The 17,245-nt window shown below is 40.4% G+C and overlaps 1 pseudogene across 1 annotated transcript; it reads right to left on the bottom strand.

The window, feature by feature from the left end:
* Positions 1-1,122: 1,122 nt before the first annotated feature.
* Positions 1,123-10,161, bottom strand: LOC148803256 (ubiquitin C-terminal hydrolase 12-like; annotated as a pseudogene). The gene is made up of 10 exons (XR_016080425.1): positions 9,987-10,161; positions 6,935-6,959; positions 6,643-6,840; positions 6,480-6,540; positions 5,820-6,044; positions 5,497-5,713; positions 5,299-5,407; positions 5,088-5,203; positions 2,964-3,086; positions 1,123-1,646 (listed from the first exon to the last, which is right to left on the bottom strand). The product of XR_016080425.1 is annotated as a ubiquitin C-terminal hydrolase 12-like (transcript).
* Between the last annotated feature and the right edge of the window lie 7,084 nt (positions 10,162-17,245).

Below are 17,245 nucleotides of genomic sequence, written 5' to 3'. Positions count from 1 at the left end.
TGTTAGTTGTTAGATAGGAGGTGGAGACCATAGTAGTTATGTGAGTCCAAATTTTATTATGTTTTTGAGTGTTATATATATTGTTTTATGTTTTGCCGCCCTATAAGGGCATAATTGTCTTTGTACTGTTCTATTATTTTAGTATAAATAACAAGTGAAGGGGGCGGCCAGATTATTGCTCTCTTTTCTTTTCAACTTCTCTTCTTCTCTTCTTCTCCTTCTCTCTTCAAGAAACTACTTTCTTTCATATTATTTTTTAGTTCAGAAGATTCCTACTAAGACAACTCAAGACTGGAGTTACAACAATGAAAAAAGGAAATATAAATGGTTGACCAAGGACATGGAAGTTCAATGCACGTGGATAAAAAAAAGTGTTAATTCTTTTATGGATTATCTAGACAAGGGGTGAATAGGAATTCTATTTTTTGGGCTCAATTGTAACTGTTGTTGTATTTTGGGTGACAGTTGTGGGGAGTTAAGATATTTTAGCTCCCCTTCCATGTACTCCTTTTTTAATCATTTAATGAAATCTCATTGTAACCGTTGTTGTATTTTGGGTGACATTTGTGGGGAATTAAGATATTTTAGCTCCCCTTCCATGTACTCCTTTTTTAATCATTTAATGAAATCTCGGTTATTGACCAAAACAAAATATATATGATTGCAAAACAGACAAAATCACCTAGCTGTGAATTGTATCTATTTTCCTATTAAATGACGTCCCCAGAAAGTAATCTCGGTATCTATAAAACACTTATCTAAACTAAAATTCCAAATAATAGTCATAAGGAGATTTACATAAAACTCATTCAATTAAAGAAAAAATCAACAGATATATAAATCAATAATAGATGTATAATGACACTCCCTCTGCAAGCATGCAAAACTTACCTGGATCTAAGATTATCAAAGGCTTATACTAAAAGATTGTATCCTTGAGAACTTTTGACATATATAAAATTAATCAAATTGGGGATATAATAAACAGGTAAAGAAATTGATAATAGAATAGTCTACTACACCTGCTTTCCATGTACAATGTTCAAACCAATTAAAATTAAAAGTATATATAACAAAACCTAAAGCATTGATTAAAAACCATACCATCAATACAGACGATTTTACTCATCAAAAGCAATGCTAGAAATATGTTTTGGTAAAGGCATTAATGGAAATATGTTGCTGGCTGAAAACTTGTAATCCAACCAAAACTACAAGCTAATTAAGGCTTACCAAGAAAAAGGGGAAAAAAAGTCATCATAAAGAATGTAAATTTCTCCTTACATGGTCTCCTGTGATTGTAGTAGTTGCTTTGCTCAACAATATTAAAAATACAGAGTTAAATTCTTCAAATCAGGTGTGTGACTTGCAGCCCTATTACAATGTCCCACTTCTTCCACAAAGCAGCCCACTAAACAGCACTTGAAGCATTTTCTTTCCTCCACCACCTTAGAACTAGTGACAATGCACATGGTAACCATGGCCAGATCCTAACTCACTGTTTCAACAAAGGATTATTTAGATGAACCCTGCAACCATTATAGCCTGGCCCACTGTTTTGGTCAACCCTTTGACAACACCGGCTGCCAATTGTAGGCAACCATGGCACAACCATTGAATCCTAAGTCAGGGCTACTGCATCAAATCTGTTTAGATACAAACAAGATACAAGAAGTGAATGCCATGACCTTTGTATCCGTTCAGTGTGAACTGTTGGTTGCTGTTTTTTCTGAATTAGCCATTATCATCTTGAGGAAGTGGTTGCAAATATTGTAACTCTAAAAGTGATATTTAAAGTTACAATTTTCTTATATTGGTAAATAGCTTTAAAGTATGTATGGAGCACATGTTTTATTGCTCATATAACTTACTAACCCAAGCCCGTCCAAGTTGCACCCCCTAGATTGCAGGCAGGTGGTAAGTTGGGTGGTCCAAAAAATGGGGAAACACCTCGGTGATGAGGGTCAAACATCTAGTAGGGGTTCTTTTCCTCTTCATCTTTCCCTTGAGCAGGGAAGCAGACACATCCAAGGTCTCCTCTCAATGGTGTAGGTGTGCTACTAAACTACTGGAGCTTGTGTGCTGGAGTGTCCAATAATGACACTGAAGAGGTGGAAGACAATAGGTTCCTGTGGCTACATATATATGGTCTTTCCCTCTTCTTATGGAACCTAAAAATTATTAGAACGATGGTAGGGGTGCAACTTGGGCAAGCTCGGCTTGGGCTTTTGCAAAACATGAGTTCCAAGAAGGCTTTCAAACCCCCACCAACAATGTTTTTAAAATTGAACCGGACAATGAACCGATCGGGGGTCCGATTGCCAATTCAAGGTTCGACCATTCGAACTGAATGGATGGCCCGTTTTGACAAAAAATAAAAAATTAAAAAATAAATAAATAACAGACAAACCGTTGGACGGTTCGACCACTTGGGTCAGTGGCTTGCTGACCAAATCAACGTTTTTTGGGGAAATAATGGTTCTGGGGTAAAACAGAACCGGTCACCTGACTAGTTCCTAGTTTTTGCAGTTTGATTGTCCAGTTCGGTCCAGTTTTGAAAACCATGCCCACCAATTTCCCTAGGTCATACCTAGCTCATAGAAGCCCAAGCCCAATACCAAAAATTAAAAATAAAAGACTATAAAACCTAAATGAAAAGTTAAAATGCAAAACATAAGTTCCAGGAAGGTTTTCAAGGCCAACCAATTTGCCTAGACCAGACCAAGCTCACATAAGCTGAAAGTGGTGATAGGATTAGCTTGAACTAAGCTTGGGTTGGTAAACTTGGGCATTGACTTTGATTTTAAGGTTTAGGTCATGGGGTCAGGCCTAAAGTTGGTTCAACCCCCCCCCCCCCCCCCCCCAAAGTTATAGGTCATATTTGTTTCTGCTTCATAATAACTCATAGAACATAAGAGTAGAATATCATACATAGACAAGAGATAACAGCAGAAAGTACTCACAGATTGTGCTTCTTCTTGATGTGTCAATGACCGATTGGGGCGATAAGTATGGTTTTGACGCTTTGCCCAAAGCCAAAAACGCTGGAACTGCACTGGTATACCAAACTCTTTTGCAACCTCCTCCTGTTGACAGTTATATTAGGTTGACAACCACCAAATCATCAAGGAAAGACCACAACTCTAACAGTTATATTAGGTTGACAACCACCAAACGCTGGAACTGCACTGGTATACCCCCTTTCTAGCATCCTGAAAGAATCAAATAGTAGTAGTCCCTTTAATAACCATCTTCAAGCAGCATACTTAATCCAATCCAAATGAAAAGAAAAGATAAATAAAAAGATGCTAAATGTCATAATTTTTTGTTCAATTACCAGAATTAAGCATTAAACTAAATCAGTTCACATGGCTAAAAGCTAAAAAATTTTATTATTATTTTTAATAAATCACAAGTTATTCAAACAAATCACTGCATAAAAAATTAAGACATTTGTATTTTCTCATTTAATACAATGTAGATTTTTATTTTGAATGACAAATATAACTAGATAATATTGCATGCCACCACCATCACAACCTATTATCCACCCCCCAAAAAAAAGAATAAAAATGCTCAAACAACAAGAAAACCCTCTACGCAAGGAGGGACTCATAATACAAGAAATTCCAAATGAATAGAAGATCATTATAAAGGATATATAAATTTATTTGTGGGGAAAGCAAGTGTAGGGTACAATATGTGCATGGAGGATTTTGGTTTGAGGCAAGGTTCAAAATATTGCAACGTTGAGGGGGGGGGGGGTCTCCTTATGTTCAAACACTAAACACCCCCCAACATGTCCATCATTAAAAAACTCAGACAGAAAAAAAAAAGTTTCAACTATTCGAATTACATTATGTGAAAAAAAAAATGTGCATCATGCATGTCAGTATTTTAAACCATGGTCATTGGAGAAGAATGAAACAAGAGATATAGTTTTAAAATCTGTAACAGCTAATAATATGACAATACTAAAGACATTTTAAAAAGAATGAACATTTAACAACATTTTTTTGATAAATGAACATTTAATAACATTTTTTAATAATAAGAAGAATAAAATAAGGCTTTCATTAAATATAAAAAAGGTTACAATTTCACATGAATGAACACTAAATAGCATTTAAAAGTGGGTCAAACTCAAGTCAAATAGATTTTTCCTTACTACAAGACTAAAATAAATCAGGTGTAAAGACTTGTTATTCCAAAAGAAAAGCTACCAAATGGAAGAAAAATAGAAAAGAAAATAGATGCCCAAGAAATGTTTTAAGGACTCACAATTTAAGGGCCCATAATTTGAAAAGGCTAGAAGAACATGGATTGTAGTAGTAACTAGTAAGAAATGATTTAAGGGCTCATAATTTAACATGTATGAAACTGAAGAAAACGGAATAATGAAACAGGATTCATGTAGCCAACCCCATATGGTTGAAACTTGAAACAAGGCTTAGATAATGATGACTACAACAACTATAACAATGTTCTCCCTTTATCCTCTTGTTCAATTTCTGCAACAAAGGAAAACTATTTCATTTGAAACTATTTCTATCTTTCAAATCAGAGTAATCCACTCAAAGAAGGCAAAAGCACAAGGGAGGAATACCATGACCTAATGAGAATGGAAAGAGCTTATTAATAAACTGTATAGCTGGTGCAATGGCAAAACAAGGGGCAAATGGGATTCAACTATTTTGCAGTCAATTGTCTGAATGTTGAATGTAATGAGAAAAGGAAAGGACTAGGTGGCAAATACAGGTCTAAAGCTAAGGAATATATGGCATGCATTATATGTGACATTTTTTGTTCCATGTTTAATAAAATTTAACAGTTACCCATCAAATGAATAAGATAAATTAATATGCTATCAATGGTATGTTAGCATTTAACGTACCATTTGCTTGGGGAAAAAATAAAATGCTGCATTTTGGAGGGGATGGGAAAAAGGTCATCAAAAATCAAAAACAACTAATTGCCTTAAGATTTATCAAAAAAACAACTAATTGCCTTGAGCCACTTTTTATTCACGTATTTAGACACAGAAATTCTATAAGCTTTTCACATAAATTGTTATCCAGCCTTTATACCTGTAGCCCATGTTGCTCAGCATGATACTTGTTATCACCTTCAAGACGTTCAACTTCTACATACTTATCAAAAAAAGCATAAACATCTTTACAGCCTTTGACATCAAGCTGAAGATCTGTCATTTATACATGGGCACTTCAGCACCACAGGAGATTGGCAAGGGCAATAAAATCCATTCTACAATTCAGATTGAAATTAAAACAAAAATACCATAAAATGACTCCTTCCTTGTAGACTTGTAATCTACATTGATGCATTCAATGTAGTTCATATGGTGCCCTTCAAATAATTGCTGTATTGTACCCTCTACAACAGTCCCCTGAACACCCAAGCAAAAAATCAAAATCAAAATAGTCCTGGCAATGAGATGAAACTTTCTAAAAAAAGATTATGTTCACCAAAAAACACCTTCATTTTGTCTTCAAGCTTTTCACACAAAACCCTATTAAGTTCTTGCACATCATGCTGCATGAAATAATCATGTGTCCCATCCAAAAGACTTGGTAAGCTCTTTTGTTGCAACACTGTTGTCACTGTACTGGAGCTTGTAGAATAAGCTCTGCAGAGCCAGAGGGATGCTTCCCGATGGCATATCATTCTCAGTTGTTGGCATGTGGTATACAGCCTGATATATAAATTCCAGACAAAAAAAAAGGTTTTCTTCTTCATAAGATGATAAGTTACCCTGAACTAGATACAGAGAATTTCTGCATGTATACTAAGTTTCTAACCTTTCTGAAGTAAGGAATATGGTACAGAGTCTGGAGCAGAGAATTCATGTAACAGGTTGCTCCTTGGTTCTTAAGTCCAACATAACCCGTTTCCTTTTTTGAATCATATGTCCAATAATCCACAACCCTACGGACTGCAACCTCAGCTTCAACTATACATGTATCATTCACAAGATACCCTCTACTGGGGTCACATAGCTCACTGAGAGGTATGAATGATGTGCACTACAACAGCACCAAACATGTAACTTAACATTGTACTTAACAAGCATATGGTATCGACTATTGTACAAGCAAGGGCAGAATAATGAAATAAACAAAGATAGCAAACTCCAATCTTGTTTGAAGTTTACAGGCTTTATCATGCACTTTTTAGATAATCTTCAGGGTTCATATGAAAAGAACCTAATAGAATATTAGGTTAATAGGTTTTACTTCTTTGTACTTTGGCATGGAACAGAATACTGAGAAAACTATCAAAAAACTAGTGACAGGACCAAAATATTCTTGAAAACTGAAAAGAACTAACAACTGAAACAACATGTATACTTACCCTTCTATGAAGTCCTGCGTGCCAATATTGACTACTGTACACCCAATAGCCTTAGCAGAAATGAGGGATAGTGTAAGATTTTCATTCCTTTCCCAAGGGTTCAGCACCCTCTTTGTATTGATTGCCCGTTCATCGGTGGTCCCAGGGACTGCCACATTGATAAGTTTACTACATCAAAGAATATGCCTTCAGATTACAAAGCCCCAAAACCAAGAAAGAAAAACCATCTCCAAATTCAAATTAAAGCAAAGGGCTTAACAGGGAAATCACCATAGAAGAACGCCATCTTTTACAATCTCAAAGAGATCATTAGTGGAAGGATCTATAGGAAGGTATCTCTTCAAGAACTGATCTTCTGCTAGGTAGTTGTTTATAAGAGCAACATAGGACGTTTTCTCAGATCCACTGATGGTGTGAAGCAATGTCATCGTAGCAGCCTTCAGAAATGCAGTCGAATTCTTTGCTCCGCTACCAATTCCAGCATTCACATGCGATTGCAGTTTCAAATAGACCTGTAACGATATGATTTGCTCACTCTACTTAAAATCCTTAACCCCAGTACCAATTTCTCAACCCAAAACCATAAACTGCATAAAAAAAAATGAATTCAAATTCAACAGTTACGCATTCAAGCTGCAGATCCTATAATAGTACTCACCCGAAGGAAGACTTAAAAATCCTCTGCCTCCTCGTCCATGTCCCGATACGATTCAAGCAAACACGCAGCCCTCTCTTCCTCAGTCAAAGACTCTCCAACGGTTTTCAGCTTCGGCGTCCTGGAAGGCAAGTGTCTAATTGTCACTCGCCCGAGCTCCCTCCTCATTGAGAGGAGCTGCAGAAACCAGTCGCCAACGTTGCAGGTTCAAATACAAGACCAAGAAAACAGACAAAACATCGAAGTAACCCACAAACAAGAAAGCTACTTGGGTTTTAGGGTTTTTGAGGATTACTCACATAGGAATTCAAGCTGCGAAGCTCCACCTGAGTGAACTGGCTCTGGAGCCATGGATCGCCATTCGCAGGTAAGTCTGAGGAAATCGAGTGGTTTTGTTCTCTATTTTCTCTTTTCTAGAAGCATGATATCGACCTCTTCTCTGAATGGAAAACACCAACTCTTTTATAGTAATTACTAGATGATCACGTCGATTGATAGGGATTTAGACCGTTACAAAATCAATTTAAAAGACAGGGCAAAGCGTAACAGAGGTTGCAGAATAACTACCACGATTCTTACAACGCTATGTTTAAAATTCTAACAGAAAGAAATGAGCGGTGGTGGCCTTCGGCAATTACCACGTCCTTCACCTCCATCCAAAGCAGCCGGACAGAAATACTTATCAAAACGGGAATAAGCAGCCAGACAGAAAAAGAGACGGAATTTTTAGAACGTCCGAAACCTGTTGATGGGTCGGGCTCGGGCTAGCTTTTGTCAAAATTCTAATGGACCCGGCCGGAAGTCCAAGCCGAGATAGTGTAAAGTTGGGTCCCGAGCCTGGATTATGAAAGTCCACGTTCTGTGCACTTGTGGGTTCACGGGATATTTGAACCCAACAATCACAAGCGACCACATCGGCATTTCGAAAAAAAAACACTAATATTTACGGGTGTTCAGCTGTTAGCTGAACAAATCCGGTTCAACCACCCACGAAAAGACTATGGGTTTTATTTCGAGGAGGGGTAGTTTGGGTATTTCTTGACAATAAAACTCAGAGAAGGTCTATTGCACATGCTAATACTTCACTACTTCCCATTCATACCAGGAGCAGATCTCATAGACTACCCTCAATGGTAGACCCAACAGACGGTCTACCGTCTTCGGAACTATCCACGTTAAGGTGGGGACTGGGGAAGCCCACACTACCCGATCGAAGGTCTTCACTCTTCAAAGATACCGGTCCGGTTCGATTTGATCGGTCCAGTATAACCCGATTAAACAAAAGAACTGAAAGTGTCAGCTGGACCAGTCTTGTCTTGCCCACTGGTCAAGCAAGTACAGTGTTGGCGCTTTCAACACCCACGAGGAGGCTCAGCTTAGCAGATTGACAATCAGGTCCAGCCGGGTTTTCGGAAAAGAATGATTTTGTGTTTCGGTGTAATTAAGGTGCACGGTTTTATCGGTATCCGATTATGGACGTCATGTGGGTCTCAAATTTGGGTCTACACGAGATTCCTTATACATTATGCTTCATGACTTCCGTTTTTTTTTCTGCAGAAATGCTTCATGACTTTATTCATCAATGCTTGCGCCATCGGAATGAACCAGTAATTGTGCATAATTTCATTAATAGTTAAAAAAATGATAATTTCAGTATTTTTATCTAAACTCATTATAAAAATATAAATAACCAAAGTATTGTGTGTTTGTAGATTTAAATTTTTTATTTTCATTTTCATTGTTAATACATGTGCACAATTTTTTGTATTTTCTATTCTTTTGTTTTTATCAATTTGTTTAGTTTTTATTGTATAATAATGACATCATTTGTTAACCATTTGATTTGAAAGAAAAAATATCTCATTTTTGTGCAACTTTAAAATTTTTATTATATTCTTGTAATTTATTTAAAAAAATAGTTATTGTTTATAACACTTATCTTTTGTTTAATGTGATAAATTTATATATTTTAATAGTTATTATTTAAATATGACACCATTGGTTGACCCATTTTAACCAAATAGTTGAATCGTTAGGGGTGCAAGTTGGGTGGGTTTGGGTTGGATTTAAATTCAACGCAAGCCCAACCCCTAAGCTTAATTTGTCAAACCCAAATCCAACCAGATTGGAAGTTGATGCACTTAGGTTGGGCTTAGGCCAAGACCAAACTCATGTTGCTAAATCAGCCCATACTATGAATAGGAAAGGTCAAGGCGCTCGCACATGTATATGAATAGGAAATGAGCAAAAATGTAGCTGATCCGTCTCTTACAACTCAAATCCATCATTTGTTGGACTGTATCGTCCATTTGTTCGTATAAATACCCCAAGAATATAGATGCCAACGGAAGTTGATGACCGTTGGCAGGGAGCATGGCAAGCGAAACCAATGTCGTGCACAGGCCATAATCGGGCAACTCGGGGAAGAGAAAATGGGATGCAATGTACAAAATGAAAGCAGCGAGATGGCACTGGCTATCTGCCCCCTGTACCATCACATCCCCCCTACCATGGGTCTCAAAACCAATACTCCACCCATGCCTCGAGTGGCATCTTACCCTGGGCGGTTGACTAATCGACTTGGGCTTTGAACATGGGAAACTATAGGTGGTGGGCAGACACCAACCCACCAACGGGTAATGCCAACAAGGCAACAACATCTTCTACGGTGATAGTGAATTCACTAGATGCCCCCACGAATGTATGGGTCCGGCAACACCAATACTCAAGAAAGGGCATCACATACTTTACCCCCTCTTTGCCGGGAAGATCCATGTAGCAATCCACAAAACAGAGGAGCTCGGCATCTTGCAGCAGACGACAGTATATTGGATTTTCCAACACATAGCGCGCCCAATCCGAATAACTCACTAGGGACTTTGAGGTATCGGTCCTTGGTTCCTTACACTTGAATGACATCGACTGATCCAAGCATCTGTAAAGGCACATCAGTCACTACCGTCAACGGCATCAAAAACCCCACCCACACCCCTTGCTACTGGCATAGGTGGCCAAAAACCCTTCCCACCGTCGGCCACCCTGGCCACCTCTCGCTCGAATAGCATCTCCGTTGTATCAACAACTCTAATGAATTCCACGAACGGGCACTCAATGTTCTTTTGGTGAGGAGCCATGGTCAAAGGATGAATGGGCAAGGAGTAGAATAAGGAAAGGAAACTGATAGAGAAAGAAAGCTAAAGGCAGAAACAGAGAAAGCGAAATGATCGAAAATAACTGAGAATATAAAGGGGAACTATAGAATGCGTATCACCCTTTTATAAAACCCTCACAAGTGTAGGGAATGCCAAACGACGCCGGGGAAGACTAATAGACATGATTACAGTCTTTCAGCCAATGCTTAACGGAAAAGCAAGGTATATAAATTTATGACTATACCCTCAAAAGGGCGGGACAAAACAACACATTAATTTAAAGGAGGCACAATGTCAGAAACTGCTACTTTAAATGTTTAATCTCTTATCTGAGCCACACGCGCGGACAATTTGCATTTATGAAGATACGACAGTGAGGAAATGTTCTAATGATGACTACCACGTCATCGACACATAACAACTTTCCCGTCCCATTCAACGGTAATTGAATAAGAAAAGTCACAAAGTGAAAAATTACCAATTCACACTGTATATCCACAATAGACACCACTTCGACAAACACAGGGGGTTGAACACCTATACTTTACTGTTTTTGCTTGTCTTTTGACAATTTCCTTCCTGTCATTAGGTAGAGGGCTTAGAACTTTGCTAACAAACCAAGCATAGAATTGCCTACCGATAGAAAGAAAATTGTCAAAAGATAGGGGGGCTGAATCATAGAATGGATGAAAAACTAACCCAAAATGAACACCCAAAATCCCCATCTGAAGTTATCAATAAGCCAAATGCATGACTGCTTGTTGACTAGCTCGTAGTTTGTCAACAAGCAGGGGGCTAACAAAAGATCCAAACGAATTTTCCCTTACCCGCAAAAGATCCAATCAAAACAGGAACAATCACCAGGAACGCACAAAAAATTAGCATGCCACTGACCCCTCTCTACATTGATCCATCACAAAACCTTAAGGAAAATCTGAAGGCAAAATGCCTATCAGTAAGATTCCACTTACTAGTGATAAGTAGGGGGTTAATGTAGGTACATAGTGATCGCTCAGACCATCAAAGTACAAAGGATACCAAATTGATACCACATGGACGCTTGCGATGAGTTCATAACTCATCAGTGTCTTGCGATGAGCTTATAACTCATCGGACATTTGCGATGAATAATATATGACATCACACGATTGTGACAAATTCGTACTTGAGATGGGTTATGATGAACTATGGCTAGCATGAACCGGCGATGAACTTTAAACGTGTGCGGTTCTACGATGATATTCGGACGCGTGAGGAGTTGCAATGAATTTGAGACCATTACAGAACTACGGGATCATTGTAGATAGGGAATAAATATCGGTTACACGTCCCTCTTTAAGTTACACACGTGATAAAGCACCATGTGGATCTAATAAAAGTGCACCCGCTAAATGTTGATGTCACTAATGCCATGTTGGTTAAATGGGTCACGAAAGGAAGTAGCATACACGGATTATGAGAATCCTTGGACAAAAGGAAAGTTCGTCCTTAAGAGATCTCATAAGACACGTGGCGAAACCCTAGCAGTGCTCCTTAATAACTGACAACAAATCCAATATTCCCTTTCCTAATGGGAGTCAAATACTTTTGGCTCCTTCTTTTCGGGACCTCGAGATCCCTCCTTATAAATGAGGGTTCATCTCATAACAAGATCTTCATTCCATTACTCATTCGATCCTACCCTCTCTTATCATTCCCATTTGCCCTAGCCTCAAACCTACCTCCTGCCTTCGGTATTCCTTTGTCTTTCAAGGAGACCACTCCTACATAGCCTAGCCACCTCACCTACACTTTCCTACTGCCCCAAGGTTGGTGTAGATTGGGGTGTAGTTCTCTTAACAGTGTGCGTCGTTCTTTCTTCGCACTTCCATAACTAGCTGAAGGTTTTAATCTCCATGTTCTCTATGCCTATCTTGTAGGTGGGTTGCATGCATTGCATGCATTGTTTGACAAAACTCTTATCGGTAACATGTTCATCGAAAACAAAGTGGGTCAATTTTTGAAATCGCATCACGTAAGCTAGAAGATCTTCTCTCGTATGTTGCTTCATGTTGTGTAGGTCAGCCATCGTTAGTCTCCACTCCAAGGTGAACCATTTTGACAAAAACCTTTTGGCCAACTCCGCCCACAAGTCAATGCTATCCGTGGTGAGGTTAACGAACCAGGTGTATGCCCTGTCAAGGACTTAGAGAACTCTCTGACTTTCAAGTATTCGTCGAAAGCAAAGAACCCAAGGACATCCTCAAATTTGTTCACATGCTTTGGTGGGCTTCCTTTATGCCTGTCCTACTGTGGCCACTGTTGGGGAGGGACATAACCAACAGGATATAAGGTTTATAGAGGATCCTGTTAGAGTAGGGCTTTTGTAGGACAAGTGAGGACTGGGCTCGGCTTTGACTCTTCGCCACCAGTCCTTGGACATACTCTTTTAATTCGTCGCGACTAAGTAGTGACTCTGTTACTGGGTCAATCTGAAGAGCGACCCGGGACTGTCTGATGGTGGGTTGATTGGTCTGTATGGGTACACGGTTAACTCTGGTGGGTTGCTCAACACGGCGGGGTTTAAATTGGTGGAATGGTGGCTGGTGGGGACAGATGCAGGAGGAGTGGCTAGGGTGAAAGGGGACTGTCCAGTTCTGGCCATTTGCTGGAGGAGAAGTTGCAGAGTGGCCCTCATCTCTTGTTGCATCTTCTGCTCTAAGTGATCAAAATGGGTCTCAAACTCGTAGACCTTGTTTGAGAGTATTTCGACGTCAACCTATTTGGTTGACTGCACACCATACTGGTCCTTAACTTTTGGGTTAACATTCTCCTTAGTGTTGTCATGCTCTTCAGGGATGGGAGAGAGGTTAATCCTATAAGCAACCATCTTCAGTGATTAAAGAACTAACCAAAGATTCTAATGTAAGTGTGGTGGTGAGGCTACGTACGAGGGTCTCCTTGAAGGACAAAGGAAGACTAGGTGCAGGAGGTAGGCAAAAGGCTATGGTAAATAAAAATGATAAGATGATGATTTTGTTATGAAATGGACTCCTATTTATCGGGAGAAATCCCGAGGTCCCGAAAGGAAGAAGCCAAAAGCATTTGATTCCCACTAGGAAAGGGAATATTGGATTTGTTGCCAGTTTGTCAGGGAACACTACTAGGGTTTCACTACGTGTTTCACAAGATATCTCAAGGATGAACTTTTCTTTTGTTCGAGGATTCTCATAATCTGCGTGTGCTACTTCATTTTGTGACCCTTTTAACCAATGTGGTGTGAATGACATCATTATTTACCTGGCCCGCCCTTATTAGGCCCACAGAGCGTTCCATCACACACGTGTTTCTAGCATTTGTTCCTAGTTCGCAGTAGTTATGTGCTTATCGTGGTTCTGTAATAACTTTGAAGCTCATCATAGATCTGCATGTGTGCAAAGCTCATCACAAGTCTGTGTTCGCTTATGCGGGCCAAAGACCATCACGACCCATTTCAGGTATGATTTTATCGCAATCATGCGATGAGTTCATAACTCATCGCAAATGTGTGATGAGTTATTGACTCATCACAGGAATCTATGTGGTATTAATTCGACACCCTTTGTGCTCTATTGGTCTGAGTGACCACTATGTACCTATAGACATTGCTGTGCTTTTGTCACTTCCAGTTGGTAGGAAGGTGTCTGCCCATCATTTGTAGTTTACGGAGTTCGTCCCTGCCAACCCGTCTAATCTTTGTGCGGACTTGATGAAGGAAGTCCAAGATTTCAAATCTTAGGTGGACGAATCGACTGCCCGTGGGAAGATGCCAATAGCCAAGGTGGCATTATGGTCTGAAGGGGAGACAACTTGTGTCACCTTGCAGCTTTTGTTCTCTATGTGACATTTTGTTTTTTGTTCCCAAGTACCCCGAATTATGGCTTACGCATAGTGCTGATTCCCCTTATTGTTATTGCTGCTGGCAATCATCAACTATCGTTGGATTCCATGTTTTTGGGTTATCTATTTTACCAGATGGATGACATTGTCCATCAGATGATGGATCCTAGCTACAAGCAGCGCCGAAACTATGTTTTTGCCCCCTTTTTGTTCATGTTCTCCTGCGAGCGTCTACAACTAAGTGTTACTCCTCGCCGTTTGTCCCCAATGACTGTTGCCATCGCTACTCTAGAGGGGGGTCTTGTACGAGGAGTCCGCAATTCAATGCCATTCTACATTGGTGTCAATGTTCTTGAGGGCGACGACCAACAATGCATTGTGGAAGCTGATAGCCCTCTTGCCCTTGTGGCTCATCTTGTGCTATGTATGGCCTGGTGTCGTTGTGTATCTTGATCGAGCCGGTGAGGCGGCAGCTTACTGTCCTGACCAGCTTCTCTGATAGTTCGGATATGATGGTATGGGCTCACAGTTTCTGAGATATTTTGGTGAGGATGTGTTTTGGAGACGTCGGAATGTGCTGGCGTTTCCAAATGCCCGATTCCCTATCGCAGGTTTCGAGAGGGTCAAGCAGTGCGAGTCCTTGCACTTAACATATATGTGCTCATTGTTCGGTGGGATGTAGAAGTTTATGGCTGCAAATACCCATCCCCGTCACGTCATGGCTCTTCCTCCGATCGGGTCATGCAGCGGAGCAGAGGCGAGAAGAGGTCCCTTCCCAGCTAGGTTCTTCACCGGTGATAGCAGAGGAGCGCAAGTTTATGGGCATTGTTTGGCAAGGTAAGAGTCTTGCCATCGAGGAGGGTGAAGGCAGCTGACCCCTTGCATCTAAGAAGTTTAGGACGACAAGGGTGCCTCGCTTTTTCTGGCTGTCAATACCAGGGGAGGTTCGTGAAACCAGGTCCGACTTGTATCATCTTAGGCTGAGGAGCACCAATTTAGGGGTTCTCCATGGGACCACCTTGAGGAGGTTGTACAAGATCCTGTAGCCCCAGCTTCTGAGTCAAGGGAAGTAGTTAATGCAGAATCGGTGCAGTCTGCAATGCAAGTTCCTCCTGGAAAAGTTGTTTTTGTTCCTATCGCCAGTGGGTGGGTAAAGAAGCTTGCTCCCCGTCCTCGTAGGAGGGATTCTGAGAGGGTTGGTTTGGTAAGTTTATACAATTTTTGCGATGTGTTTAGGTTACTATTTCTTTTACTGTGTGTGCTAACTTGTACTATTTTTACAGTCCATTGTACTGAAGCGGGTGGAGGTCAGTGAGACTCACCTCGAGGTTTAAATTCCACAAGTCCCGCCTGAGGGCATTGTGGGTGAAAAAGATATGTGTCATTTAGATATTTATTTGATGTTCCATTGTTCTTTATTTCCTTACACTAATTGCATCTTGTTTGTTCTATCGCAGGGAGTTCTCAATGTCAACATTTCTGATGTGGTAGTTTCGCCTGTTATTAGGTGTTTGGTGCAAGAGTTGAAGTCTCTTCAACTCCCTCTTGAAGGGCAAGAAGCAACTGAGGAGCATCCCATTGGCTTGGGAGATGCCAAGGCCGATGAGAAGGGGAATGTTGGTGACTCTGCATTGGTTGCTCCTGTGCGAGAAGAAGAAACTCCTATGGGCTTGCAGGAGCAGCCCCCCAGTAGTCCGGTGGGTCATACTGAGGGTATCCAAGGGGATCAACCAATAGTTAAAATGCCAAGACATCACTTTGGGAGTCCAATGGATGTGAATCATCGACCCAGGAGCCAGACATTGTTTCAGGGCAGCCCACTAAGGAATAGCAAGAGTAGAAACCTATTGTTGTTTTGCCTGAGCAGGTGTGTAAGGCTACGGTGTCAGAATCTCATCATGAAGAGGAACCTGTAACCACTAGCCATGTGGAGATTGGAGTTTGTGGAGATGTATTAGTAGTGCTTCCCTAACATTCTAAGGCTTTGGCGGTTTAACCTGTAAACTTGGAGACTCAGTCTAAAAGCGAACTTATGGATGTTGAGATATCATTGCCGCCCGAGGCTCTATCACATGACGAAAAACTTGCATTGGTGCGCTAGGAGCTTCAAGAATACTAAAAAAAGCATGATGTCGTGCCTCTTGGCTACTACGTCGTAGATCTAGTCTCTATTCAATGTCTTCGCAAACACGAGAAGTACTTTTTTTCAAGCTTTGTAGCGAAGACCGCGACTCTAATCATTCAGAAAGGTTGGCTACCATCTGGTGACATCCCTCCGGTGGTTATAGTGGAGCAAAAGGAGCTTTTAGAGAATGAAATGCAAAGGCAAAGTTTGGCGAAGATCGCCCGTATGAGGAGCAAGTGGTATGTTGATTGAGATGTATATGTAACATTATATCATGTAAAAAAACATTGAGATTTTTTAATGAAAGAGAATTTGGTTTTATTCTTGTGTGATTTGATTTCTCCTTAAATTTTTGCTAATTGTGGCCCCTTTTGGTTTTTATAACGCATGAGGCAAGAGCAGCAGTGTTAATGAGTCTATCAGGCCGAATGCAACACCAGTAGACTCTTTTGGGCAGAGCGTGATGCCAGTAGGCCATTTGGGCTATGTGTATGCTTAGAGGATTTGGGCTCCTATTTAGTGATGATGAGGCCCATGGATTCGCTTTGTGTGTCTCCTTGGATTTTTCAGTTTCTGAGGCAGCTTGTTGAGGAGGATGGCTGAGCATTCTTCATTTAGTGCAACTGTAGCCATGTCTCCCAATTTCCTTTTGTTCACCAAGATTTCCTTAAGGAACTTTGCATAGTGCGGCATCTGGGCTAAGGCATCTACAAACGGAATGTTAATATATAAACTCTTGAAAATTTCAAGAAACTTACCGAATTCCTTTTCCATTTTGTGTCGCTTAAGCTTATTGGGAAATGGTACTTGTGGCAGTTGACTTGTCTCTTTCCTGGAATTAGACTGCTCTTCCTCCTTCTTTTCGGGTTCTCGGGTCGTGCCCATCTTACCTTCTTCCTTTGCTGTCTTCTCCACCTCTTATAGCTCCTTACTGCTCCTCAAGGTAATGGCTTGCACCTGTTCTCTTGGATTTGCTTCTGTGTTGCTGGGTAAGGTGCCTTGGACTCTAAAGGATATCATCTGTGCCAACTGCCCCACTTGAGTTTCTAAGTTCTTGATCGATGCCTCTTGGTTCTGAAATCT

This window comes from Nelumbo nucifera, chromosome 1, assembly GCF_055504915.1.
Source record: "Nelumbo nucifera cultivar China Antique chromosome 1, China Antique-T2T, whole genome shotgun sequence".
Taxonomy (NCBI): Eukaryota; Viridiplantae; Streptophyta; class Magnoliopsida; order Proteales; family Nelumbonaceae; genus Nelumbo; species Nelumbo nucifera.
Note: the sequence above shows the minus strand (reverse complement) of the source record. Positions and strands in the feature narration are given on the sequence as shown.